This window comes from Bombyx mandarina, chromosome 24 (genome assembly GCF_030267445.1).
Source record: "Bombyx mandarina strain Sakado chromosome 24, ASM3026744v2".
Lineage (NCBI taxonomy): Eukaryota > Metazoa > Arthropoda > Insecta > Lepidoptera > Bombycidae > Bombyx > Bombyx mandarina.
The window spans coordinates 11,406,328-11,419,063 of NC_143230.1; the positions used below are offsets into that span (position 1 = coordinate 11,406,328).

Here is a 12,736-nt window from a genome sequence, read left to right on the forward strand (position 1 = left end):
GGATCCGGGATCAACGTCCAGCTTTGTTTTATTTTCCTATTTTTGTGCACTTTCACTAATACCAAATAGATAATAAACCACCGCTATTACACATTTAAACCTGACGAAACACTAAATAGACAAAATAAAACAAATCACACAACTTCACTCCTCGCGTTCCCGCCAAAAAGTCCAGCTATACAGGTGCACAATAGCAAAATCAGTGCTGTGTATATTAACTTCACAAGTCAAATTGAATGGATCCAGTTAAAAGTGATTGTATATTAGTTGTTATTACCTTGTGCAGCCCGTAATATAGTTGAATAATAAATAAACCATATCAACATGTATATAATTTGTGCAGGACGAAATAGGGTTTTTTATAGTTTAAGAAACAAATAGATTTAATTTAACCGTTAATAAGTGATTACGTAATAAATGTATAATCTTAAGTTATTTTATAGTCAATATGTTAATGTAACAGATCAGAGAATGTAAATAGACCAAGAGGAACGATTTGTGGAGCGCTTTCACAACGGTAACATACAGATCAAGGGACCCTCCAAAAGTGGCGCGTCGATAGCGCGTCGCGAGATGGGTTACTGAAATAAATATAAAAGGATGGCCATTTATAGGCAAGATCACCCTCCCGACTAGGCGCGTCAACACCTCCGCCCCCGCCATTCGCCCAATCACGATGTTCGACCAGCCCATATCGTGATCCCCGAAGGTCAAATATTTAGGCGTCACCCTCGACAGTAGGATGACATTCCGCCCCCACATCAAGACGGTACGCGACCGTGCCGCCTTCATTCTAGGACGTCTCTACCCGATGATATGTAGCCGAAGTAAAATGTCCCTTAGAAATAAGGCGACACTCTACAAAACTTGCATACGCCCCGTCATCACCTATGCAAGTGTAGTGTTCGCTCACGCGGCCCGCACTCACTTAAAGTCATTCCAAATCATTCAATCCCGTTTTTGCAGGATAGCCGTCGGAGCCCCGTGGTTCGTCAGGAACGTCGACCTCCATGACGACCTGGACTTAGAGTCCACCAGTAAGTATATGCAGTCGGCGTCAATGCGCCACTTCGATAAAGCGGCACGACACGAGAACCCTCTCATCGTGGCCGCCGGTAACTACATTCCCGATCCTGCGGACAGAATGGAAAGCAGTCGACGTCGCCCAAAACACGTCATCTCGGATCCTCCCGATCCACTAACGGTGCTTCTAGGTACTTCAAGCACCGGTCACCGTTCTGGTCGAACCCGTCGCTTGCGACGAAGGGCTCGACGAGTAAATTAACTCCCAGACACAGCCCACTGAGTTTCTCGCCGGATCTTCTCAGTGGGTCGCGTTTCCGATCCGGTGGTAGATTCTGCGAAGCACGGCTCTTGCTAGGGTTCGTGTTAGCAACGTCATCAGGTTTGAGCCCCGTGAGCTCACCTACAAAAGTTAGGGTTACGCTGATATAGCCTCTCAAGGCGCTTCTCAGCTTAGGTAGGAAAAAAAAAAAAAAAAAAAAGGCAAGATCAGTTCTCAGTGGATCTTCGACAGAAACAGTTCTCAGCGAAACTCCGACATAGAAACATCAAGACAGAAACAGTTCTCGGTGGATCTTCGACAGAAACAGTTTTCAGCAAATCTTTGACAGAAACAGTTCTCAGAAGCTCTCCGACAAAGAAACATCAGCAAGACAGAAACAGTTACCAGCAGTTCTCCGATAGTACAGTTATCAGAAAACCACCAGTGAATCAGGTACTAGTGAACCAGACAGTTACCTGTGAAACCTCGCTACAGAAGCCGAAACCCATCGAAAGAAACAGCCGTCTTCTACCAGCGCACAAACAGACAGCAGAAACCATTGTTACACGACTCGGAAACAGCCATACAGACCGGGTCGTGTACATAATTGTTGCTCGGGGTGTCAATAGATGCGAAAAACAGTTTATTAATGTTAATAATTTTAATTTAAACATAATTAAATTTCATATTTTAATACTAAAATTTTTAAGTTGTAAGTTTTCACTTCTAAGTACTTCTAACGGCTGTCCCTATGTCTACCAAATGTTTATTTATTCATTACTTTTAGTATAATAATGTATCTTACAGTAAAAAGATAAGTCGTAAAATCGCACTATTTATAAAGCCGTAAGCGTAAACAAACAAGTTCGCGTTATCTATCTATATATGTAAAGAAAAACCTTCATAGTCTAAAACTCTTTAGTTTTATAAAAAGGATTTTTCTTATATGTCATTCAGTGAAGTTTGACATTCAGTAAAAAGAAAGTTCAGTTTGTTAAAAATAATAATTTTATTAAATTAAGGGCTTTAAATGTTGTTTTCTCATTATACACATAACAGACAACGAAATTAAGTCTTTTATTGTTTATTTATTCTGGAGTACCCAATATCATTATATGTATATAAAAATGGATTGCTGTTCGTTATATCGCTAAAACTCGAGAACGGCTGGACCTTAAGAGTATACTTATGCAAGCATAACATAGTACCTATAGCAAAATAGTTTATGTATACTCTAAGGGCTGGACCGATTTGGCTAATTTTGGTCTTGAATTATTCGTGGAAGTCCAGAGTAGGTTTAAAGGGTGAATAAATACGAAAATGCTCGGAATTAAATAAAAATAACAATTTTGTTTTTCCTTTGAGGTGTCCCCCGTCGGACGGATTCCTTTTGTTTGTTTTAAGTTTATTTTATATAAAAGTTTAGGTCTTTTATTTATCGATTGAGGCACTACGAAGTCTGCCGGGTCAGCTAGTAAATAAATAAAACATAATTATTTTGATTCGCGTTATAATCATTGGCGTGATGTCAGGGTTGTCACTTGTCAAACAATGTATAAACTTAGTACAAAATTTTAAACAGAAAAGAAAACCGACTCAAGCGATATACAATTAGAATGTAGTCGAATATTGAACACGCATTATGCCTTCTATCTATCTAGCTATACTTATAGCTCAAAAACCACAGGTCGGATTTTGATACAAATTCAATTGGACACGAGAAGCTTTTGAATGATCTATATATTAATACGTGAAGCAAAAACTTTGTACCCCTTTTTACGAAAATTGCGCGGACGGAGGAGTATGAAATTTTCCACACTTATAGAGAATATAGAGAAGGAATGCACAATGCTAATATTTTTTTTAAATAATGCATAAAAGATACATTAAATCAATAAAGAAAACATTACACACACTACATTCCATGTATTTGACGCACACACGCAAGAAGTAATAGTGTTCTGTGCACACACGCATGCATACTATTTATTTATTGTCAAACTTTTGTTCTTGACGTCGGTTGTCAAATTGAGAATAGATTAAATATTGTTTGTCTCTATTAATATTTTTTTATAGTGTAGCCTTGGCGAAATTTGTGATTATAGAAATATAAAATACAATCATAATAGTGTACAAACTTATTATACAATTCCAATTAATTATAGTCGAATTTCGACTACTGCGGGACCTCTAGTAATAAAAATTGTGCGTCTTGGGACGCCCGATAGAAGTGATGTCACGTTCTTACGGATCCATCAGATCCAATAACCCTTGCATTAGACGACTTCAGCTCTCAGACGCTAGGAGTAGGCTTACGGACCCCAATAACCCTACTCGGCAAAGAGTTTGACGTGCAACCTTTTTTTTTTTTTTTTTTCTCGGGCCGGGGGCCGAACCTCCTACGAGGTCCCCGCGCCTAGGGGGCGCGCGGGGTATGTGAGACTCAACGATCTGCAGGTGTTGAGAGCAGATCGCGGGCCCAAGGATTTTAGGGCCCACCCACTAAACGACTCCCCTGCACTCTTACACCCGACGTCCGATCTCCGTCCGGGGTCAGAACCCGTTCAGAGTAGGGGGGTTCCCGCGGTCAACACTACAACCAGACACGCGGCGCCACCCCGAGGACGCCCGACCGACGGGTCGTCGAGGCGATAGTCGACGACCAACGACGTCGGTCTCCGCGGTACGGCGGCCCTACCAGGCCGCCCGGGCGGTGCCGCTGGTGTTCCGGGATACCCCGCTGGGCCAGAACCAGCCTGCCGGGTCGGAACGCGATACACCGCCGACCGGGTTGCTCTTCAACAGTATGTTCGGCGACGACAGCGACGACGAAAATGCGGACCGCATCGCAGTCCGCAGCCGCCGACGCGCCGTCCCGTCCTCCTGGTGCCAGCGCGCTAGAGTGACGGTAGCGTGCGGCGCAGCCTCAACCCCCTTAGGTCGCCCCGTGACCATCACTGGGAGGAGACTGCCTCCTCATAGGGGCTGGAGCTGGACAAACGCCCTCCTCCGAACCCCGGCTCGACGGCGGCGGCACGGCGCCGAGAGGGAAGAAGAGCTCTCCCTCTCCCGTTCCGCCGCCTCCTTCTGCGAGATGGTGGACTCGCAGAAGTCGAGCATCGCCTGCCAGGACTCGTCGCTGCCGAGCATCGTAGCCACGACGGTCGGAAGCGACAAGTCCGGTCCTATTTTTGCAACGAGGACGCGGCGCTGCTCCGCGAAAGCGGTGCAGTACCCGAGCGTGTGCTCCACCGTGTCCTCGTTGCAGCCACTGCAGTGGTGGCACTTCGGCGTCGGCTCCCTCCGGGCGACGAGGTGCAGGTAGCGACCGAAACAGCCGTGTCCCGTGAGCACCTGCGTCGCTCGGAAGGTGAGACGTCCTCGGTCGCGATTCACCCAGTCCGAGAGGACCGGGCGGATCGCCTCGACGGTCCGTCGCCCGTAGGCGGGGTCCGCCAGGCGGCGAGACCACGCCTCGAGCACGGCACGCCGAGATTGAAGCTTCCGCGCTCGAACTTCCGCCGCGCCGGGACGCGGCTCCCCCCTGGAGCGGAGATCGCATCGCCACGCGTAATCCGCAGCGAGCGCCTCCGCTTCCAGGTCCCAGGGAGGCGTCCCAGCTAGCACGCACGCCGCCTCAAACGAGACGGTGCGGTATCCACGAACCGCCCTGACCGCAATCGCGCGCTGCGGACGTCGCAACGCCGCAACGTTGTCGCGGGTCAGGGCGTGGCACCACACGGGAGCCCCGTACAGTGCCATCGACCGCACCACCCCCGTGTAGAGGCGGCGCACCACCACGTCAGGCCCCCCGACGTTCGGCAACAGCCGACTCAGCGAGCCGGCAGCCGCCATCAGTCGGGGACCTAATCTTTCAAAGTGAGCGCGGAAGCTCCAACGACCGTCCAGTACGAGACCGAGGTACCGCAACCCGGTTGCCTCGATCTCGACGCGAACGCCTCCGATCACGAGGTGGGCCCCCTGAGGCGGCGCTCTCCGGGCCCCGTGAAACAACAGGGCCTGGGATTTATCGAGCGCCACCTCCAAACCCAACCTTCGGATCCTGCCGATGACGAAGGCCACCCCCGCGCAGGAAAGACGGGCAGACTCTCGCAAGTCCCTCCCCCGGGCCACGACCAAAGTGTCGTCCGCGTAACAAACTACGCTCAGACCCGGAAGAGGAGCACTAAGGGCGCTACGCAGGACCCAGTCGTAGCCGATGTTCCACAAGAGAGGGCCAAGGACCGACCCCTGTGGAACACCGCGCTGGACGGGGAAGCGGAGCACCGCCCCACCGTGCCCGGTGCACACGACCGACCTGTCCTCGAGGTAGGACCCGATCAGCCGACGGAGGTACGCAGGGACGCCGTGATACTCCAGCGCCCCTGCGATCACCGACCAGGGCAAGGTGTTGAACGCGTTGGCGATGTCAAGGGACACCGCCAGTGCAACCCCGCCCCGGCCGACAGCCTCATCAGAGAGGGCACGCACGCGCATCACCGCGTCGATGGTCGAGCGGCCCTCCCTGAATCCGAACTGCTCCGCTGACAGATCGGGACCCACCCCCGTCAGATGCTGGACGATGCGGGCGGCCACCACCCGCTCGAGCAATTTTCCAGCCTCGTCCAGCAGCACGATGGGACGATATCCCGCAGGTGAGTCCGCGGGGCGTCCCTCCTTCCTTAGCAGAACAAGTCTGCCCGTCTTCCACTGCTTCGGAAACCGTCCCGACTCGAGGCAGGCTTCATAGAGCCGCACGAGTCGGTCCCCAAGGGCACCGAAGGCCAAATCCCAGACCCGGCCGTGAACACCGTCAGGGCCGGGGGCCGCGTCCTTCCTCCGCATCCTCGACACGGCCGCACGAATCTCCTCCTCCGAGATGCTCGGAGGGACCACCTCAGCAGGGGCATCACCGCTCACGCTACTGCGTGGTGGCGCGCCCATGGAAGGGGGCTCGAAGCTCCTCTCCATCCGCGGGAACAGCCCGGAGACAATCTCCCGCAGCTGCTGAGGCTGGAGACGTTCCGTCACCGGGAGCGCCCACGGCCGCAATTTCTTGCGGACCGTTTGGTACGGGCGCCCCCAAGGATCTTGGTCAAGCGTCTCCAGGAGCGTCTTCATGCTCTGAGACTTGGCCTCGCCGATGGCCCGCCGCAGTGCCTCCTGCTTCTGACGGCAGTCGGCATGCAGGCGGGTCGCCACCTCCGCGAAGTCCGCATCGCGAAGGCGGCGACGGCGGTGGCGGGCGCTTCGGCGGCGCGCCCGCACGCACTCCTCTCGGAGGAGCGCGATCTCGGGCGTCCACCAATACGCACCGCCACGCGGAGCGCGACCGCTGACCCGGGGCATCGCAGCATCGCAGACGCGACGCATCGTACCCCGGAACCATTCGGCCTCCAACTCCACGTCCACTAGACGCGCGGGCATCGGCGCCCACGCGGCCACTGTGGCCGCCTCCACCGCAAGCACCTTGTTCAGGCGCTTCAGTGCCCATCGCGGGAATGATCGGGGCGCACTACGCGGGAGCTCCTCCTCACCACGGGCGTCTTCGTCCGGCGCGTTCAACAAGGTGGAAACGGAGAGCTCAAATCGGACGAACCGATGGTCCGAGAGCGTCTCCGCCCCCTCGAGAACACGCCAGCCACGGACACGGCGTGCGGCAGACGGAGACGCGAACGACACGTCCACGTGTGATTCCCCGTTCCACCGCACGCAGGTCGCGACCGAACCTCTGTTCAGAAGACAGAGGCCGGTCGCGAAAGCCCACTCCGACAGGAACTCGCCGCGCGAGTCCGTGCGGGGAGAACCCCACGCCGTACATTTAGCGTTGAGGTCTCCCGCCAGTATCACCGGGCGAGACTCGAAGCGATGAATCAACGCCTCGAGCCCGCCCAGGAACCGCTCGAACTCAGCGAGACTCCTGTTCGGAGAGAAGTACACCCCGATCACGACGGTTTCGTTGACCCTAACGACGACGTACCCGGATCCCCTGGCCACCATTCCAAGGGGGGGTAACGCCGCAGATTGTCTCATCACGATCGCCACGGAGCCATCAACATCTCCAGCCCAGGAATCCTCCCGGTCGGGTGGTACGAAGTATGGCTCCGCAACGATCGCGATGTCGATGAACCACTCCGCCATGGTGTGGACGAGGAGATCCTGCGCCCTGGCGGAGTGGTTCACGTTCGCTTGAAGGAAGCGATGAACGTGATCCATTATTGAGGTGTCACGTCCATCGCTCCCTCGTCTTCTGTCCCGCCTTGCGGCCTGACGGCCGCGGCGGGAACTGACCAGCCGGCTGTATCACAGGCAGCCGGCCCTTCCTCTATATTTTTCTTCTTTTTTCCGCCACGCCTCCTCTTTGTGGAGGAGGGTGCGGAAAGACAGGACGGGCCCCCGGCCCGATGATCGGCCCGCCGCTTCGCCGCGTCGCATAGCACGCAGTGAGGTGCGGCGGCTGTGCAGGAGCCCGCCTTGTGACCGGGCTGGCCGCAGCGGAAACAAAGACCGCTGCGGTCCACAGCCGACGGGCACCTGGCGAGGCCGTGCCCGGTGCCGAAACACCGGAGGCATCGCCAGGGGCGGGCCTTCTGTAGCTGCACGTGGGCTATCACCCAGCCTACGCGTAGCCTCCCTGGTGAGTCGGCGGGCCGACCTCGTGGAGGCGTAGCCAGAAGTGTGGCTGCCTGCATAGGGCAACGCGCCCACACAGTGAAGGCTCCAGAGTAAGAGCTTCGCAACTCTCCTACCTTCACCTGCGTAAGGGCGCAATTGCCCTGCGATGCAATGGCGGCGGCCACTTCCTCCTTAGTGGCGCATTCATCCAGGCCCGTCACTTTGATTTCCGCCATCTTGACGGGCCTGTCTATACGCACCAGTTCTGGGTCCGGCAGGATTTCGCGGAGCCGGGCTGCTACCCTGTCCGCGACCGTGCTGGTGTTGGCACCAGGACACTCCAGCAACCGGGCCCCATTGGCGGTGTGCCGGACTCGGAGGCCACCCTCCACGCCCATGGCATCCACGTCGACGCTAACGCGCGCCCGGGCCATCACCTCCCCATAGGTGAGGCCCTTTTCCTTGGCAGCCGGCAGCAGCTCCAATACGACAGCCGCCGACCGCGGGGCGCGCGGTTTTCTTGCCTTGCGCCCTCCCTTTCTCTTTCCCTCAGTCACTGCTCGACCCATTACCTGGGGAGCGTTGACCGTCGGGACGGGACGGGGGCTAGGAACGTCTAGCGCCCTCCTTCGACCGCGTTTCACTACCGTCGTCCAGACTGCTTCCATGTTGGACGGGGCTGGAGGTAGTGGACGGGGCTGTGGGCGTTGCGCCGGCTGGGCGGCATTCACACACCCCTTTGTGTTCTTGCGGCTTCTGCCAGGCCCCGCCTTCGCAGGCTGGAGCGGGGCAGAAGCATCAGCCTGAGGCCTCACGGGCTGGACCGCCATTCGCCGTCCAACGAGCTTGTTTGACGCGGCCACTTTGGTGGACGCGCGTGCCGAAGGTGCCGCACCCACCCTGGTACCTGCAGCCCTTGTGCGTGACAGTGCAGCTAAGGCGTCACACGGTGACAGCGCAGGCGCCTGGCGCTCGTGCGCCAGCGGAGGCCTTGCGCGTTCAACCTTGGAGGCGCGGGCCTCGAGGATTGCTATTCGTTTTTCAGTTCCTCTATTTCCTTGTCCTTCTCATTTTCCGCTCTTTCATTTGATGGGGACGGGGGCGACGGAGAGGCTAATTTACCCTGCTGTCCCAAGAAACCGTCAAGGGATGCACGCATTTCGGCCATCTCTTCCCGCACCCGCACGCCCTCCGCTCGAAGCTCTGAGTTTTCTGCCAACAGTCGCTCCAGTTGCGACCGCAGACAGGTTACTTCCTCCGTGCTAGTGCGTCGTAGAAACTCGTCCAATAGCTTCTCCACGGCGGCAGCCACGCACTTCAGGGCCCGCACGTACGTGCCCTTCAGGGAGCCTGATTTGGCCGCCACCATGGAAACAATTTCCAGCGAAATTTCAACCGCCTTCCGCGGGTCCATTGTGTCCACTTCTGTGAGGGAGCGGGTTAGTCGCTCGACCTCGCCTTCTCTCACCAGACCAGCTTCTTTACGGCGGAAGGCTCCGGTCCGCACCGAGGTGGTGACAGCCGGTTCTCCGTAGGTCACCGTAAGATCTTGTCGACCGCGTTCTTTGGCAGATGATCCTGTAGCATCCGCCAGCCCATCCTCGACTGCCAAAAATTTGGCAGGCGCGAGCTCAATCTCCGAGGAGTCGGAGAGAGCGGGAGTCACTGGTCGTTTGACCGTCTTCCGCTTCCTCCGAGTCCTCGGATCAGCCTTGTTCCGGCTCACAAATCGTCCGGTACTATCCCGGGCAAACAGTGGCGACTCTCGACCGCTCGAAGCGCAGCCCCTTGCAGAGCTTCGCGCCGAGCGCAGTGAGAGCGCACTGTCGCAGCGTTCGGGGTGCACGAATAGGACTCTCTCCCTTTCGCGGCTCGTGCTACCGCCCTCTTCTTCGTGGCAGTTGTTGCCCCCCCAGAATACGAGGGGCAGCGTGCCTCCGATTGCTCAGAGGCACGGAGGGATTCTCCTCCCGCCAAGCGGGAGGTACCCTCCTGGGGTACTATCTCTTGACAACTGTCCATTTCATATTTTTCCTTTATTATTTAACCAGGGGTGAGGTCCCCTGGGATCGGGTGATGCCCTTGGGACTGGACTCCCTCCAGCCATTCATCCCCTCACCGGGCATCAGAGCTTGGGATTGGGGTATTTTTTATAGAGGTTTGCGTCCTCGCGGCCCCGTGCCTTGCGGCAGCGGCCACCGTCCCCCACATAGTGGGGATTACGGGTTGCCGGCAGTCTACCGAGTGCACAGGGCAACTCAGTAGACAACCGCCCGACGCTCGATACGAGCAACCACGGAGCCACGCCGGTGAACCGGTACCCCTCATATCTGAGGGGCGCTCCCCTGTAGCCGAAGCCGGGGACATGGCAACCAGCGGCCAGCAGTCGCAGAAATGCAACTCCGGCTCACTCCTCGACAACGGGGCACAGGGTGCCACCGCTTACGGCACGCCGGCGAACCAGTGCCATCGGAAAATGCGCTCTCCAGAAGGAGCACTCTTCACTTGGTGAAGAGTGTGGAGGGCGCAGGCCTTCCGCTCCTCCTAGTGCTGATTTGGTCCGCGTCATCCGATCTCTTTCGTTGCAAAGCCTAACTAAACTATCCTAATCCTAAACCTAAACCTAAACCTAAACCTTAACCTAATCCTAAACCTAGGACCTTAACCTACATCTAAACCTAATCCTAAGCCTAGGACCTAAACCTAAGAATCCTTGCAACGAAAAAGATCGGACGATACCTCTGGGAATGTCGCCCAGAGGATCCCGTTATCCGCCACCTACGGACGCGCCCGGTAGGAGTCCAGCATCTCCTCCGCAGACGGGACCCACAGCACGCAGATTGGGTGCTGTGGGTCCCGTCTGCGACCGGGTTGACGTGCAACCTAACCCATGCATCAGCCCGTTGAGTTTCTCGCCGGATCTTCTCAGCGGGTCGCAATTCCGATCCGGTAGTAGATTCATTCGCAGCTGCTCTTAAGTTGTTAGGTCTCTTTTGGAGGCGCTCGGGCAGCTGTTAGCAAATCCCGCCCCTCCTGACTGAGCCCTTGCTCACCCACCTGTCCTGGTGAAACTGGAAAGGCCTCTGGGCAACCAGTAAACCCCCATTCAAAAAAATAATAATTATGATTTAAACTAATCAAGTTGTACTATTATCGAAATGTTTAACTTGAGAAAAGTTGAGGTTATTACTTTAAATTTTATGTATATTAATACGATAATGTAAGGGAAATTTGTAACATAAATTGAAAAAAATATATAAATAGGAGTTACATATTCGTTCTCGGTACCGCTGACGTATGCGTGAGAGAAAGAGACGCCAGACGGACTGGCGCCGTAACGCGTCACGTAACGAAGCGTCTTACCCTCCCATATGAAGTTATCACTTGAAAAATCAATATCGGTTCTCCTAAACAAAGTTCCCAGGTGACACATAAATAAATATAGTCGAATAAATGCCATTTACTGGTGGTAGGACCTCTTGTGAGTCCGCGCGGGTAGGTACCACCACCCTGCCTATTTCTGCCGTGAAGCAGTAATGCGTTTCGTTTTGAAGGGTAAGTCGGCCGTTGTAACTATACTTGAGACCTTAGAAGTTATATCTCAAGGTGGGTGGCGCATTTACGTTGTAGATGTCTATGGGCTCCAGTAGCCACTTAACACCAGGTGGGCTGTGAGCTCGTCCACCCATCTTTTTTTTATTTATTTTTATTGCCTTTGTAGGCAGACGGGCATACGGCCCACCTGATGGTGAGTGGTTACCGTCGCCCATGGACTTCAGCAATGCCAGGGGCAGAGCCAAGCCGCTGCCTACCGCTTAATACTCTCCATAAGCCTCGTTTGAAGAAGGACATGTCATAGCGCTCGGGAAACACCGTGGAGGGGAGCTCATTCCATAGCCGGATGGTGCGTGGCAAAAAAGATCTCTGGAAACGCACTGTGGATGACCGCAGTGGCTCCAGGTAGTATGGATGAACTCTACTCCGGTGGCGGGCGGTGCGATGGTAAAAACGAGATGCTGGTATCATCTCGAACAATTCCTCAGAGCACTCCCCATGGAACATACGGTACAAAATACAGAGGGAACCGAAGTCCCTCCGCAGACCCAGAGGCTCCAAACGATCCGAGAGAATGGGATTATCGACAATCCTAAGCAATAAAAAATAAAAAAAATATATTCTTCTAAAGTCCGTTATATATGCTATTATTACGCATCGGTTCGGAGGTAAAATCAATTGTTTTAATACCAAAATAATGCTATTTTGACTGACCACAGTCGGTGATTATAGATATTTTGAGGACAAAAATCGAAGAATCACTTCAGCTAAAACATTATTTAAACGCTCCAATTAAACTATATGTATTCAGTATACAATATAATGTAAGCTTGTATGTATATATGTATGTGTGTTTTCAATTTTTTTTCTCAATTGTACTGCCACCCCTTAAAATATATATGTGTATATATTTAGGTATTGCCCTTATAGGCCGCGAATCATACGGCGTACCTAATGGTCAGTGGTTACTGTCCTCCAATGGACGTCAGCAATACCAGGGGCAGAGCCAAGTCGCTGTCTACCGCTTAATACTCTCCACGGGCTTCGTTTGAAGAAGGACATGTCATAGCGCTCGGGAAACACCGTGGAGGGGAGCTCATTCCAAAGCCGGATGGTACGTGGCAAAAAAGATCTCTGGAAACGCACTGTAGATGAACGAAGTGATTCTAGCTAGTATGGATGAAGTTTTTTTTTAATGTTTGAAGGATTACTGATGGCCCGGAGGCCTTTCCAGTTTCACAAGGACAGGTGGGCGAGCAAAGGCTCAGCCAGTTAGGGTGC

The 12,736-nt window shown here is 53.9% G+C and overlaps 1 long non-coding RNA gene across 1 annotated transcript; it reads right to left on the reverse strand.

The window, feature by feature from the left end:
• Nucleotides 1-3,342: 3,342 nt before the first annotated feature.
• On the reverse strand, nucleotides 3,343-11,158 carry LOC149500076 (uncharacterized). The gene is made up of 2 exons (XR_016325318.1): nucleotides 10,784-11,158; nucleotides 3,343-3,643 (listed from the first exon to the last, which is right to left on the reverse strand). It is a non-coding gene; the product is annotated as an uncharacterized LOC149500076 (long non-coding RNA).
• Between the last annotated feature and the right edge of the window lie 1,578 nt (nucleotides 11,159-12,736).